We start from the raw sequence: 14,027 nt of genomic DNA, 5'->3' as shown, positions 1-14,027 counted from the left end.
TGAGTTAGTATATTCCTCCTTTTTTTAATTATCAGTTTAGTTTAGATAGCAAATAATCTTAGTTGTAAGACTACTCAAAATAATCTTTATCAGATGGATACTTGTCCATTTGTCTTTACCTAAAGCTATTGACTGTATTTTTATCTTTTTTTTTTAAATGATTGCCTCAGTCAGCTTGGGCTGTGATAACAAAATATCATCGACTGGGTGATTTAAACAACAGAGATTTACTTTCTAACAGTTCTGGAGGCTGGAAGTCTGAGATCAGGGAGCCATCATGGTTGGATTCTGGTCAGGGCTCTGTTCCTAGCTTATAGACAGCCTCCTTCTCAGTGTGTCTTCACATGGCAGAGAGAGAGTCAACTGTATCCTTTCTCCTTCTTCTTATATGGGTACTAATCCTTTATAAGGGCACAAATACTTTATAAACATAAAGGCCCCATTTTTATGACTTCATCTAGATCTAGTATTTTCCCAAAGGCCTTATCTCAAAATACCATCATATTGGGATACAGGGCTCCAACATATGAATTCTGAGGGGACACTATTCAGTCTGTAGCATTAATTGTGCAAGTAAAACTTTTAGGGACAGTATAAAATACTTTCTCAATGTCCAAATATGTGACAGCTGCTCCATTTCTTTCCTCTACTAATTCTGTGATTATATTTAAATCTGTCAAGTGAATATGGAATTATTAATTATTTTAGCCTCATGCCATTAATTATGCCTGTATGTTCTTAATATTTATATTTATTTTAATATATGCATGCCTTAATAAAGGGAAAAGTTACAAGAATATATTTTATATTATTGTTTTCCTTCATCTGTTTATAATTCTTTACCTTTCTGCTATATTATTGATTCTTCATTTCTCAAAAAACAGGTTCAGAAGGTTCATCTATTAATAATTGTATTAGGCAGCTATCACACTTATCTAGTTAGCATAAGTATTGGCTCATTTGCTTAAAATCCAGAATATTTAATTTTCCTAAATAATTTAAAATTTAATTTTAATGTCTCTATATCTATTAGAATAGGAGTCTCCTACATATTCTCACACATATGTTGTTCTGTCCAACTTTCTACATCCCTGCTCCTACAAACCTAGTGCACATCATCCTTGAACTGATATACTTCCTTTCTGCTCCATTCCAATTAGCTATCTGCAAAACATTCAGAATCATTAAACAAAGCAAAACAAAACAAACAGGAAAGGCATGAATTAGATCAAGTCAGTGGTCTCCTTTGAATGCTTGCGTGACTTCCTTTTGCTTTTAGAACCCTATGAGATCTGTCTGTGAACATATCTTAGTCCTCACCTTGAGCTACTCACTCCCATAGTCACTGTATTTCAGCTCTGTTCCATGTGATTGCCATTGTATGTGCTTTTCCTTCTATTTGCAGTACATTGGCTGGATTCTTATTATTTTTCAAATCTCAGCTTAGGTGAGGTTTTGGTTCTCAGCACTTGATACGTGGTATACCATTGTGGTTAAAAGGATGGGCAGGCTGGGTGTGGTGGCTCATGCCTGTAATACAAGCACTTTGGGAGGCCAAAGCAAGAGGATTGCTTGAGATTAGAAGTTCGAGACTAGCCTGGGCAATATAGCAAGACCCCCGTCTCTACAAAAAATTAAAAAATTAGCTGAGTGTGGTGGCATGTGCCTGTAGTCCTAGCTACTCAGGAGGCTGTGGCAGAAGGATCAATTGAGCCCAGGAGTTTGAGTTTACAGTGAGCTATTATCAGGCCACTGCACTCCAGTCTGGGCAAAAGAGTGAACCACCTACACTCTAATCCCATTTCAACCTTTCACTACTAATGTGGCCTTAGACAGGTGACTTATCTTTGTACTGCGTTTTCTTCACCTGTAAAAATGGAGTTAATATTAATAATATGGCCTACCTAAAAGATTTCTTGTAAGGATTAAATAAGTTAATGTATATAAAACACTTAAAAGAGTGTATAGTATATTTTAAGTACTCAATGAAGGTCACATCTTAGAGTTTTATATCAATAAAATGTTCTCAATTATTATATTCATAATTATTATAATACCAATAATATAATAATTATTAATGCTTATATTAATAATGAATAATAATAGCTAACTATTCAGTAAGTCTAAATTAAAGGCACTGTATATGTGTATAGTCTATACGTCTTACAAAACTCAAAGGTCCAGGCCAGTAAGTACTACATACGTTTTGTTTGTCGTTCTATAACTAGTACCTATAACTGCCTAGAAAGGAGACCAATAACTGTTTTTTAATGAATGAATACTATTAACATAATTGAATTCCATTAAGCAACTGAGTAGGACAAGCTTTTGACAGTAGAGTGGAAATTCCCACAACAACAGAGAAGGCAGTCCATGAACATAATAGCAGTGGCTAAAGAAAGTCTGGCACACAGCTCTTAGCTGTACTTGAACTTTCAGACAAGACAGCCAATAACAAATTCAGTGAAAGAAGGAACACTGGTGAGTGAGTGGGCTGGTATGGGAGGCATCTGACAGTAGGCAATAGACAGCAGGCAAAATCCCAGCAACTTGCAAGTACAGGCAACTTGTTAATAGTTAGTGTAGATATTTGATCACTTGAGCTATTTGTTGCTGGGTCAGGTATAGTACTCACAGCAGGGAATAAGGTATAGGGAAACAAGATAGGAATTATTATACCAGGTGGAGATTTTGTCATAAGAGATAAAATAAAAGCTCGTAGCCTAAAATATATTATGATGATAGCATAATGCTGCCAATGTAATGAAAGGACTAAGATTCAAATCCTTCCTTGAATAGGAAATTGAAAAAAAGTTTGTTTTACCTTTAATTTTCTCATGTCCTCACTGAGGGATAGTTAAGAAAACTTTTTTTATACATATAAACTACGCTAGACACTGAAAAGAAAATTAGGCAAACTTCTTTTTTGAAATGAATGAAGTTACATTTAATGTGTATTTTGCATGATGATTTCATTGTGCTTCACTTTGTCTTTGATTTTCTCACTTCACTTAAATCGTTGTAGTAATTTTTCTTTGGTTTGCCTCCTCTGCCAAACAGCTGAACATATTTGAATTAAAAATGCAGCTGTCTTAATCAATCTTTCATGTTATATATGGATTTAAAAAATAAATTTTCAAGTACAAAAACTCATGACATTATTCAGCTCATGAGCTAATTCAAGATCTGTTTGTCATGATGTAGCTATTTCTATTCCTATGCAAATTCTGCTTTGTTCTTAGTATTGACATTTTCCTCCATTTCACAGTTGGCAGAATTAAAACATAGACTAAAATATTACAAGTAAACTTTCATTATATTAATGCAAAAGCTCAAATTATCTTAATTATACCCATTAATATAATTAATCCACAAACAAATGCTAATGCCATTGCTAGTTTATGTGGTATGTCGATCACTTCAATTTACATATCTTCTTTGGGATTCTCCATTTTCACATCTCTAAATGGGAAAGGCTATGCAGAAATATCCCACATCCTCTGGGAATTAATCTACATTACTATAAGATAAAATTTAACATAATTATGTTAACACTTGACATGAATTTTCTTCATGTGTTTGAAAATTATTTTGGAAGGTAGAATACCTACTTTATGCTTTTGATTAAAATAAAATATTTATTATTCATTTTATATATAGCCACATGTGTAGTTAAGCAGCAATGAAATTGTATTCTAGACTTAGGTAATTATATTCAGTATGACTGAGAAGTTGCCATCAAAATAATGCATGTCTAATTGGAAAATAATTATTACACATTTTCAACTTCCCAGCACTACTGGATTTGTGAAGAAAAACATTATTTGAGTATGTTCTTATTTCAAACTTTTAAACAACTCAGAAAATGTCATTTTACTGATATCAGAGCTCTCTCATCTCTGAATGCACTCAAACATATCATTAATGCATATTAAATTAGTATTAACCTTTCCCCCACCACATATAATTTTATAAAGAATGATATTCCTATCCGTCAACTAATTGCACCAATAGACTTCACTGCAGTGACATAATTAATAGACCATAATATTTAAGAAGGTGACATTTCTTACTTGTTTTGAACTCTTGACTTGGAATTTGAAAAGGAGAGTAAGTTACTGATACCAGAATTTTAATGTAGACTAGTATCTAGTTCTCAGTTAACTGAAACAGCTTTCTTTCCCATAACAGCAATAAAATAGAAGGGACTAATTACCTCTTTTATAGGTGCAATTGGAACTTAAAACTCTAGAGACAGTGTGAGCAGTAAACCACTGTTAGAATCTACTTCACCATCTGTACCTTAACATTACAGCTACCAAATCAATAAACAAACAAAAGACTCAATCATGCTAAATATATTAGTCTAAGGTTTCAAATTATTTATTAACATTCTCTGATGACTCTATGTAGTTAAAACAATTTTTAGCTAAAATAATCAGATTTTCTATTCATATATATTTTGAAATAATTACAGCTTCTTTAAATATTAAAGAAGTTATAAATCTGTTTTGGAATTTTTAAGAATAATTTTTAAAAAATCTTTATCTTTCACTGTCTTTAGCAGATATGATGCCGTGCCCTCTTTAAAATAGAGACCAAACATGATGGCCAACAGTGCATTTATTTGTGCTTTGAGACACTTCTATTATTTCCAAGAGGGATAGTTTTAAATACATCCATGAACACAAGAATGAATCTTAATAAATGTATTTTTACATAAGACAATTAAATCTGGAAACCATAAACTTGGGAGAAAAAATACATGTTATGTTCTTTGTTTAGAATAAAACCAATATATATAGTATAGTTTAGATTTTAAAAATCTAATGTATAGTTTAGATTTAAAAAATAAGGCAATCTCTAAAATGTAATGTGCTGTATAATGATTACATACATTACAAATAAAATCACATTTAATCTGAAGACAGGTTTTTAAAACGTAACCTTTGAACAAACTGAGTTGAGTTAAAAATACAGCTTTTTTTCTACTTAAGTCAAGAGAGTCTAAAATAAGATTAGGCATAAGTCTAAGGTCTGTGAGGCTGTACAAATGTCTTAAATAATACATTCTAAATTTCAAATCAGTGTGATATGCTTCTCAAAGATTTTATGAGAACATCCTTTTATATGCTGAAGCTACATTTTTTCGGATCTCTTCATAATTTTGAAAATCACCATAAATTAACTATTTAAAAATTAACCATGTTACAGAATTTCCAGAAAATCCCTTCTCCACGCTCTTTCAAATATAAAAATCCAATCATTTATCATTCAGCAGAAATAATCTAACTCACATTTCACTGATGTGAAATTAGATGCAGTGTATGTATTGAAAGTCATGATATTTGTTTGCTATGCATGTTAAAATAATTACCACCTTACATATGTGCTACATTCTTGCTGAATGAATGAACAGACCATCTTTCTCCAAATTGCACAGCCCTGCCATCAAAGGTTAAAGCTAGATTATTAGTTAGAATCTCTCTGATTTGCTGAAGACTTGATTCAGTATTTGGGCCTCTTATTTGATCAAGTTTTCAATTAGAAATTATTTTTCTTTCCTCAGCAAAAAGAAAATAAAAGCCCTATTGTTTCTGTTATGCCATTAAATATTAGGGATGGGCAGTGATGGAATGCTCAGAAGGAGCAGGAAGTAGAATAGAAAGAGGAAGAAAGGAAGAGTAGGAAAAGTACGAAGGGAAGATACAAACCTGGCTAATATCCAGGCAATATTGACCAGGTCACATTACACATTGCACTGAACAACATCTGGCCAATCCACGCGCACATTTACCTGAAATAGGAATAAAATTACTTTCAAAGAATATCGTAAAAAGAACATATGCTATTCCTAAATGTGCTCTTAGGTGATGATCAGTGAAACCAATTTGATGGTGAGTACATGTGGTGCTTATTGTTCCATTCTTGGGATACTTCACTTAGTAGAATGGGTTCCAACTCTTCCCAGGAAAATACAAGAGGTGCTGTATCACCATTGTTTCTTGTAGCTGAGTAGTAATACATGGTATACATATACCACATTTTATTAATCCACTCATGTATTGATGGGCACTTGGGTTGTTTCCACATCTTCGCAATGTGGGTGGGGGAGGGGATGGGTGTATACATACATAATGAGTGCGATGCCCACTGGCCCTGTCTGGGGGATGGACATGTTTGAAGCTCTGACTGGGGGAGGGGGGTCAAGGGAAATATACGTAACCTAAACTTTTGTACCCCCACAATATGCTGAAATAAGAACAAAAAAATAAAAATTAAAATTAAAAAAGCAGTAGAGAAAAAATATCAGAGTTAGGCGGGTGCAGACTGTCAGTTCCAGGAGAGAGACTGCCTTCTGTAATCAGGCATGATAAAAATCTATGATCCCTTACAGATATTTAAACACATCGTCCTGTAGCCTTACTAAAAGATGTGTAGAGATCTGGAGAAATATTTTGTAAGAGCCATGTATGAGATGCATCTTCAATAAAAGGATATAAATTTAAAAAAAAAGAACACATGCACATTTGCTAATTGTCTAGTTGGTTGATTGGTTACCTAGTTGATTAATTCCTGACGAAAAAGCCTTTGGGCACACACTAACTTACAAGCAGGTGAAATGAAGTCTCTTGCATCTTCTAATATATCTGAATGTCTTCAGATGTGATTCTGTCTGCCTAGCAATCTCTGAGGCATTTTATAATAAGTGAGCTTTTAAAAGTAGAATCAATCATTCAATTTTTTAAAAAGCCTTGTTTTATTATTTGGGGGAAATAGAAAAGCCAATCTGTCAAAACATATTGAACCTACAGTGAGTTGTCAATTTTCAAATGCAGAAATCAAAGTCTAGTTAATTACTTAATTCTTTGGAACACTCAGATTAGACTTCAAGCATACAATGTAAACGATCTACCCAGGTACTCCCAGGGAGGTGTCATTTGACCTTCTATCATCTATTTTTGAGGGTGTAAACTTCCTGATAATTTGTAAAAACACTTCATTCCATGAAAATGTTTTATGCTCAATTCTATGTATAATTTTGAGGTGAAGGAGGGATTGACAAGTTTAAATTCTTTCCTCTGTTAGATTCACCTTGTATAAATAACTTGTTCTACTTCTCTTTTTCCTGATTACTCAAAAATCAATGTTAGGGAGTGATTTCTATGCATTCAACACATTGTTTAAAAAAACACATATTTTTTGTCCAACCATGTCTGAAAACCACAGTGAAAAAATAACGTGTAAAATTTAAAAAATACATTTTTACTGTTTTTCTTTATTTATATACCTATCAGAATAATATATTCATATTATCCAAAAATATATGTCAAATTTTACCAAAAGGCTTCCATAAAATCAACAAAAATGTTATGCTTTGCATACCACAGTCCCTATCTGTAGCAATAGCTATTTAGACATATTTTAGCTGTTTTTTTCCCGGGACTTATTTCTAAATACAATGCTTAGTCTACCAATTTAAAATGTCAAAAAGAACACATGAGTTTATTTTAGCTAACCCCAGAAAAGCTCCATTAAACCATTAAAGAAGGTTGAGCAAATTGAAGATAGGATAATAGTAAATACATGGCAGTATCAACAATGTTTTGAAGCTAGAAGCTAGATAGATGAGACGACATTGACTTATCAGAGCACGCAAATCTGAGGCATCACCATCAAAAAAAGCCACTTGACTCACTGCAGTACCCTGCAAAAATTCAAGAACTAGAAGAACTATTGTTTCTGGAGATCCAGGTGCTGTTAAGGCTGAAAAATAAGATAGTTGTTTGCAAGCCTGCAAAAAAAAGAAAGTATAATACTAGAAACTTTCATCCAACCCATGGAGTCAGACTATTCTCCTCTCTGAGGCATAAAATTCACTCTCCGGTAAGGTTTAGTTGTAAGAAATTAAGTTTGGTAATACCAATTCCTCTTAACAGCAGGGTGAACTATCTGCTGAATTTAAGGGGACTTCAAGAATGTCTACATATATACTGGAATGGATCTAAGCTTTCTTTTACAAATCAACATTTAGAATGCTCCAGGAAAGCTTTCCTAACCCAGACAAACTACAGACATCTAGCACAGGACAAATCACCTACTGGTATTGGCATTTGGGGGAATCTTAGTGGAATGTCCATTTACCAACAGATAATCCTCAGGCTCAACAGTCAATAATCCTAGCCCATTCACACAGATCTCCAGTCAGATATATATATTTTTTCATCTTGCTCTTAAATATGATTATAGAGCCAAGGATCACGAAAGAGTTGAAGAAAGCTTACAACATGAAGACAGAATCTAATCAAATAAATAACAAAATAAATTCAGAGGAAAAAATGAGATTATAAAGTAAGCAAAGGAAACTTATAAAACCTAATAACTGACATCTTTAAAAAGGAAGATGTGTTATATTCTATCTACAGAAAAATAACAGGATGATGCAAAAGAAACATTCAGAGAACAAAGAAAAAGCTACTGGAAATTAAAAATGCAGTCATGAAAATTTTCAAATCAAGGAAAATTTAGAAAATAAATTTAAGAGAGAATGTTACTAAAAAAAGGTTTTGAGATTCTATTATGTACCAGGCATAGTACGAAACGGACAAAGTCCCTGCTTTCATGAAATTAGAAAAGCAACAACAAAAATAACAAAATGAGTTGGAGTGTAGGAGAGAAACTAAATATTTAGGATTGTAGGATATTCTCATTTGGGGTATAGCTCAAGAAAATAGAATAATACCCCCACCAAAGATAAAGATGAAAAATTGAAATGAAAATAAAAAATAAATAGAAGAATAATCCAGGAGTTCCATGTACAACATAGACATATCAAAGGAAAGAAAACTGAGTATATTAAGAAGAGAAATATAGCAAGAGAATGATAAAATAAAATTTTCTAAATATTGATTTTCCAATGGAAAAAAATCTATCAAATTAACCACAAAATCAATGGAAAAGATAAAACTAGAGTTCTATATAGAAAAAAGCATGTTACACACAAAGAATATGTAACCAGAATGATTTTTTAACAACAATACCAGAAGTTAGAAAATGAAATAATGTCTTAAATGATTTTTGATCCAGAACTGTTTACACATTCAAAAAATCAATTACAGAAAAGAGTAAAATGTAGATATCTTCAGACATACAAGTCCTGAGAACATTTATCTCTTAAGTATCTTTTCTCAGGAAGATTCTGAAGACTATGCTCTGCTCCACCAAAATAAAACAAATATGTGATAGCCCAAGAAAAGGGATCCAACAGATCAGAGATGAGAAATGAATTAGCAAGTGAATGGGGAGAAGTCCCAGAATAACAGCAGCATGGCCAGCCTACAGTTCAGTCAGGAACATGAAGATGAAAAACTTCCAGAAGAAAATCATCAAAGAAAGAAAACTAAAGGGAACCAACTTATGTACTGTATGAATGTATGGACTGTACTAAAAATAGCTAAAAGTTTTTAGAGTTCCATTAGAAAGCTTGAAGGCCATTTAGTGGAAAGAACTTAGAAATTTAATCAAAAGAATAAACAAAATCATTAATGCTAAGAAAGCAGAAGCAACAAGAATGGAAGTACAATAGTGACATGGTAATAAAAATATTTAGGCAGCCATAATTATTTAAACAATAAGAATTGGCCAAACTTTGTGGTACGTTTATATTGGGTGTATGGGGAAGAGAAAGCTTTTGTATGTGGTAAAGTGAAGATATAAAAAAAGCTGGAACTTAACTACCTTCAATCCAATTTCCCAAACTTCACTGTCCTTTTATAGCTATATCATGATCAGTGGCTAAATTAGTGTTTATAACATTATGACTGTGTGTACAGTGTTCATAAGCAAGTGTGTTCCACATCATAATCATGCTTCCTTCTTTCTCTGTTGTAACTTTATTTTCTCTCCATTCTTGTTCTAGTTTCTTTCATCTCAGAGATTTTTCTAGTCACCCAAACTTTTTTAGATTATATATTTTAAGTGTATTTAGATTAGATACTTTTCAGTGCATTTACAATTACTATGGTAGGGCTCAAGGGAGTTAGTAGGGGAAAAGGATAGCTATGTAATTATACATTTTTAAAAATTGTCTCTGTTGGTCAAGATTGTGATCATATTTTTGGTTTGACTCAAATTTAGGCCATAAAAACCATCTTCTACTTGTGCATATTAACATCTCAAAAACTGAATTAAGTAACATTTTTTGTATGAACTAAGCTACATAATAAAACTACATATATTCAGTATAGTGAAATTGATAGATGATATAGTCTGGAATGGAGAAAAACCTTAGAAATCACCTCATGAACTTTATGTACATTCAGGTCTTCCTTCTATAACTTTCTTGTAGTATTTATACTATCTCTTCTTCAACAGCAAAATAGAGAATTTACAACTTTTTGGCACATCTTCTATTGTTTTCAGAATTTCAAATTTCTCAGACATATCTTTGGCATATGGGTTGGATTTTTCTCCTTCTATCTTTTCCTAACTGCTCAAAGATATGATTTGTATTTAAATACAATTATAATTTGATAAATACAATAAAATTGCAATTTTTACCTACAGTAGTCTTTTTTATATTAAAGTATAAACATGAAGTTCTCACTTTTCACCCTACTTTCTACCTTGATTCTTCACAATAACCAGTCTTAATATTTCAACAGTTGGTCCTAAACATGCAATATTTCTTACAAATTTATGAATCAGATTATTCTTCTCTAGATCTACTCTATTTTGCTAACCTATTATCTAAAGACTTTTACCATTCATATTGTATGACATTGTTCTAGGCACAATAGTTTTATTAGTATTGCTGAATACTGCTTTAGCATTTCCAGTAAGCCTTATTATATTATTGAACTAAGTGAGCTTAATTTTACCCAAATAATTAATACATTTTTATATGTTCTGATAATTAGATCCATCTATGCTTATCTTTTATTTGTCTTTGGGATTTTTTGTCATAATGTAAGCATTTACAATTATTTATGTTAAATTTTAATGTAATGTTTAGTACTTATTTTTTTCAAAAATACTAATTCTACTAACCTATACTTTTCTATTCCTCCCGTGTTATTGTTACGTTTGATTTTAGTTAGCATGCCATCAATACTCTCATTCCATGTATTAATTTGAAAACTGTTGAGAAGAACAAATTTGAGGGTGGAACACTGTAAAGTATTGCTGAAACCTATCAAAAAGTTAGCATTATTGACTGCTACTGTTTACTCTCTGCCACAGAAATAGTAAGGACACATTTCTTTGATTTAAGTCTTCCCATATTTCTCGTCTTGTTTATAAAAACATTGTGACAAGTTTGATCAAATGCTTTTGTTGTAACACAATTTTTATGCCACTCTTTGTATCTAGCAGCTTAATGCATTTGCTTTACTGGCACACCATAAATTGTCCCATGGTTAGGTCTACTTTTGGTTAAAATAACAGAAACTTGACTAGAACTTAAGCAAAAAAAAAAAAAATTCATTGAAAAAATAGTGGAATGTTTTATGGAATGCCATTCAGGACCTCAGGAATAAAACTGGAGACCTAGGTTTTGTGGGGAAACAAGAAGGTTAATCTTACTCTAGCTTTGGGTTTTCTCTACATGTTTGTTCCATTCTTCTCAACCCATCCCTCTGTCTGTATGTTGGAACAGGGTAGCCCAAAGCATGGAAATGTAGATGTTTAAGTACAGTTATCCTCCTCAAAATTTCGTTTGCTAATTCCAAGTTTTAAACTCCCAAGAAAGGATCTTCAACTTAGGCTGAGAACCAATTATTAAACTATCAGCATTGACCAGAAGGATAAACTTTCCAGAAGGGAAAATGATTATCTTAGATTTGTTCAGTCTCTCCTGAAACCAATAGCCAATAACCTGTATAATCATCAGCTCTTTCAGCAACAACTTAAGTGAGGGTAGGAATTGCGGATCCCCTGAAAATTAGGGAGAAATTCTCCAAAAATGTCAGGAGAGGAAGGTGATGAGAGAGATGGCTACATGTTTTAGTAAGGTCTCCTATTTGGTATTTACATACATGCTTTCTTCTTTAAAGTTATAAAAGGGCCAGATATTTCCAAAATCCAACTATCTGGTGTATAACCACAAATAATTTACAGCCACAACAGTTATTTACCAGCTGTGACTTAGAAAAACAATGATAGAAGTCACTCTTCCACCACTTTAGCTTTTTTAGGTAGTGTTCATTATTCTTCTATTTTATCTTTATATTTGTATTAATCAAGACTCTTTCTTCTGTCAATGACAGAAACCTAACTCAAACTTGAAATCTGTTTACACAAATAACTGAAAATTCAGGGAAGAATGACTTAAAAAGCACCAAACCCAGATGCTCAAATAATACTCTCAGCAAAAGTATGTCTTTCATTACTTTTCAGATCTATTGATTTCATTAGCAGATGTCTCTTCACATACAGTAGTAAAAATAGCCACTAGAAACACCATACTTATATTCCACAATCTTGCCATCTCCAGTAGAAAAGTGTCCCTCTCTTCTGATTACACCAGCTAAAATCATGAGACGGAATTTGTTTAGCTTGTCCTAAATTATATGCCTTCCTGTGATCACCTCTGTGATCAGCACAACTCAAAACACATGGACTGACCATAACGGGCTTGTGCGTTCCCAAAAGGATTAGTCACATTCTGTACCAGAAGAAAGGTGGCTGTTTTGGGGAAAGTACAGGTATATCCACTCCTGCTATGCTCCCATGGAAGAGACAAAGTACAGTTAATTCCTTTTGATGCATTTAATGGTGATATCTGGATATTCATGCATTAATGCTTTATATTATGCATTATATGAACAATTTCAATATTCCTAGAGCATATGAAAGGAAAATAGCAAAGTACCATAAATTTCTCACCAGTCCAAGATTAAACTTATCTTGCTGGACTAGTCTAGTAGGAGAACTGATTGGATTCGTGAAAATAATGGGCATCAAGTGGTTACTTTCTTCCTTGAGAGTGGAGTAAGCTCTATCACGGCTTATTCAGCTGGTCAAGGTTGTAGATATTTGAAGCATTTCCTATGCCCCACTGGGTATACTTCCTCAATAATGGAAATAATTAGGAAGGGAGGAAGGGAGAGAGCATGTATGAGAGAGAGAGAGAGTGACAGAGGAGAAAGAATTTCTAGAATGATGTCCTTGAGACGATGATAATGAATAGAATTAGTCCCAAATGGAGGTAAGTGTTGATTTTATACAGGAGACAAGATATTTCATCTGGAGAAATAAAAGAGTGAAACAATATAATTCACAGATCCAGTTCATTGAGTAGATGTGGTGGTGGAAGCTTTTGGAAGCAGTCTTTGTATATTGTTCTTTCCTCCATGTAAAGGGAAGCAAAATGATCAGATGTGAGAATTTCAAGTAGGGTTGGGGGTTGGAAGAGAATGGGCAAGGCGATGAAGCAGCTGTCTAGGAGACCGAAGGAGGACTGGACCAGAGAAATGCAGGGCAATGGCCAGGAGCCACTATGATGCACTTGATGAAAATAAAGTGAAACCAGACTTCCGTGTTTGGTATCTTTCTCCAGCCACATTCAAGTATATAGAAATAAGTGAAGTGTTGGATTTTTGTCCAAACAAGCAAAATAAAAGAAAGAATAGAAAGACAGTTAACTGATTCAGCTATGGTGTTTAAAGAGGAACTGTGAGGTCTAACCTGAGTGAGAAGAATATGAGAGGAGGAGCGTTAATGAAAATGTAGCAGGATCATTGAATTTTAGGTACCCCTGAGGTCTGAAAGATTGGATATTTTAGAAAATGCCCCGACAAGAAAGATAATATGCAGTATTCAGAGAGTGAATGTATAATTGATCCTGAGGTGGGGAAACATTTATTGTTATTGCTGATAGTAATGCCTAAGCCAGGGTAAGAACTGGGGATAAACTGATAGACTGATTTAAATTTGAGATCAAGATCACTGGAGGAAAAAAAGTCAAGAAACTGAGAGTTCATTTGATTTGAAGGATGATTGATATGGACATATAAGACAGGAATTGT

Source organism: Lemur catta, chromosome 1 (genome assembly GCF_020740605.2).
Source record: "Lemur catta isolate mLemCat1 chromosome 1, mLemCat1.pri, whole genome shotgun sequence".
Lineage (NCBI taxonomy): Eukaryota > Metazoa > Chordata > Mammalia > Primates > Lemuridae > Lemur > Lemur catta.
This window is presented reverse-complemented; position numbering follows the sequence as displayed.